Raw genomic sequence first — 3,442 nt, 5'->3', positions numbered from 1 at the left:
TATATATATATATATTGATAGAAAAGGTAAGACAACAAAAGAAAGAAAGAGACCTCGATATTATGTAGGTAGAGGAATTTAGATGTAAATAATATGTGACAATTATTCGGTAGCCATGATAAAACTCCGAGTGTCAGATGCCGGGGCGGAAACCCGCACCGCCATCTCTTCAGTTATCTGATCATCGGAGAATACTAAGGATAGCATAAATCAAAAATCAATAGAAGGCAAGAACTGGCAGAATCGGCAGAGCATCAGAAAAAATGTCTTGCGGTTTATGTTCCAGTTCTTTATTTCTTGGTTTGAAATCCCTCTGGGGGTCGATAAGATATTGTACAAGTCATGTAATATGTCGTTGGTTTTCCCTAAGTCTCTCCCCATCACGATTGCTTACCTTGTGTCTAAATAAGAAATTATAACGCGGTGAAAACGGCGACCTGGCAGAATCGTTAGCACGCCGAACAATAATGCTCAACAGCATTTCGTCTGTCTTTACTTTCTGAGTTCAAATTCTGCCGTAGCAGATTTTGTCTTTTATCCTTCCGGTGTCGATAAAATAAGTGCTAGTCAAGCACTGTGGTCGATGTAATCAGCTTATCACTTCTTCACAAAAATTTCACATCGTGTATCTCTAGTAAGAAGGACTAAAACGCGGTGAGTTCTCAGAATCGTTAAAATGTCAAAAAATGGTTTGCGGTATTTATTCAGGCTCCTTACGTTCTAAGTTCATATCTCGCTAAAGTCAACTTTGACTTTCATCGTTTCGGGGTCGGTAAAAGAAAGTACCAGTCAAGTTTCGAAGTTGATTACATCCACTGATCTTTGATTAAGCAATTAACACATTCATCGTCGAAATCAACGGAGATCCATATATTTATGTATTACGATGTCCTGCAGTGAACAGCAGCCTTGAAACAGGAGACAAGGATCATCAACATTCATGTAATTGTAGCCATTTTGCTCTCAGCGGTGCCACATTAGCTTACCTGATTTCTTCATAATCTTCTTGGATTTCGTTATATATCTCTTCAAAAATACTTTACATACCGTCATTTGAAATCTATTTCTGTATCAATGACTTAACAAAGATATAAATCTAGTTCTGTATCTGGTGATTATGTTATTCTTAACATTTAACTGTTATTATCAGCCGTGTCAAGTTTAACTTCCTTGTATTGTGTTATCATTTTCTTGAGAGGAGTGACAGTGTGGTAAGTAGCATGCTTACCAACCACATGGTTCCGGGTTCAGTCGCACTGCTGGGCACCTTGTGAGTGTGTGTGTGTGTGTGTGTGTCCACCCCCAACATTGCTTGACAACCGATGCTGCTGTTTCTATTGTACCTGTAATTCAAAAGGTCAGCTTTTTCACTCTGTGTCACGCTGAATATCCCCGAGAACTACGTTAAGGGTACACGTGTCTGTGGAGTGCTCAGCCACTTGCACGTTAATTTCACGGATCAACTGGAACCCTCGACGTCGTAAGCGACGGAGTGCCAACAACAACAAGTCTCAGCAGGACCAGTTGGTAGTGCTATAACGGGTGATACATTAAGTCCACTCTCCAAACAGGCTACGTCGGGATTTGAACTCAAAATGCAAATGATCGAAACAAATACCTCAACGCATCCTCTCCATCGCTCTGAAGACTCCACCTACTTTCCGCTTAAACGGAGTTCTATGGGATTTTCCCTTCCTCCCAAAACAACAAATCAATGAGGATTCCGCTGCGTCTGGAGAGAGAACTCATTACTCCTATCTGAAATTTTACTTGCATTTTAATTTGAAGCTACACAATGACGAATCCTCTAAAACCCGCTAAAACAACCAAAATGAAAAGAATAATGGCTTAATCCTGTAAAATTTAGACATTAAAGACTTATTACTCTCAACATAAATGTGTCCCATATATTCTTATACACATAATTAACGCCTGATACTGACAAACATCCTCACACTGGCCTGTGCAATCGCTTGATTGTTAGAGCTTGCAGCTAAAATTTCTTCTAAACATGCCCTTCGAAAAGGAAGGCCACATTCCTTAAAGAAACGAAAATATAATAGAATGCGTAATCCTATATATATATTATACCTTTAAATAGATTACATGGTCCCAGTGGTAAAGCCTTTTGGTGGTAGCTCTTCTTACTCAGGGCCACCTTCGTGTTAAATAACAACAGCAAGTATAGTAAATTGTCTTAGAATTACACTAAAAATACACCTCATCACTGTAAAAAGGGAAGGATATGGGCATATTAGACAATGTACTACGATAAAAAAAAGACGATGGGATGGTCACGATTAGAAAGACTCTGATCATTCGCTTGGTCGATCGGATTTGATCTGGGGCAAAGTGAAAGCATTAAGTCTACTTTGTTACTATGTTATCACCTTTGAACTTTACGAACCAAAAAGTGAGCCTCTGTACCGTCGCTCGATCTACTAGAAATAACAGTCAAATATCTTACAAATCCCACCGTCTTATATGATTACATTGGACAATGTACAATGGATAAAGAAACGCCTTCAGTCAGAGTTCTTTTGGATCAAGGCTGACCTGGGTCTAAACAACAACTTAGACCAATTATTCGATGTGATTATTTTTGTATGTGTTGACACATACACTAATTCCTTCTCGGAAATTTTGACAAAGACACTTCTGATACACAATATTAATGTGACAACAACCATCGTGATCACGTGAAAACAAGGCCATCGAAATTTAAGCCATTAACAGTCAGCTCGTCTCAATTCATATCCATTTACTGTATACCAACTGCATGAAACGAAATTTCAGAAAATTTAATCTTTTTCACTTCAATAAACATATATCAAATACTAAAGGTTTTATTGAAGGCTTTCAGGTGTACATACCACGAAAACAAAAAGCAAAAGCTACATATAATCGTATGAGTAAGTTATAGTTTTATTTATACTTTTCTCAATGTTCAGAATAGTCCGGTTAATTTTTTTCTTTTATTTGTCAAGCATGGGGTAAATAAAGTCGTAAGGTCGTATATGGTTCTGCAATGTTCAAGGTTATACTGTACATTGTCATTCACACCTATAGGAAATTGTTTATCTATTAATGCTTAGCATAATTTCTTTTGGCTTTAGGTTCTGCGTTCAAATACGTTTCATTCTATTGGGGGGGTTGATAAAATAAGTATCCGTCAAACACTGGAGTCAATATAATCGACTTGATCTCTACCCTAACCCCAAATTAGGACCAGGGTTGATGATATAAATGCCAGCTGAGCAATGATTTTGTTTCAGGGATTGCAGTTCCCCTTCGACCAGTGTATCCTCTCCAGTTTTCATTCAGGTTCGTGTGTAGGTAGCGCAGGGCTTGGAAATTTCTAGCATCAACCTGCATAATATTTTCCTCAGCCCACTTGTTGCAGATGCTCAACATCTCCAGGGTTCTTATGTGTATATATATA

At 38.2% G+C, this 3,442-nt stretch overlaps 1 protein-coding gene across 1 annotated transcript in view; it reads right to left on the bottom strand.

Moving 5' to 3' along the window:
- The window catches only part of LOC106871446 (synaptotagmin-15), a 264,254-nt gene that overhangs the window by 43,791 nt on the left and 217,021 nt on the right, over positions 1-3,442 (bottom strand). The gene's annotated exons all lie outside the window — the stretch shown is intronic.

This window comes from Octopus bimaculoides, chromosome 17 (assembly GCF_001194135.2).
Source record: "Octopus bimaculoides isolate UCB-OBI-ISO-001 chromosome 17, ASM119413v2, whole genome shotgun sequence".
Classification (NCBI taxonomy): Eukaryota; Metazoa; Mollusca; class Cephalopoda; order Octopoda; family Octopodidae; genus Octopus; species Octopus bimaculoides.
Note: the sequence above shows the minus strand (reverse complement) of the source record. Positions and strands in the feature narration are given on the sequence as shown.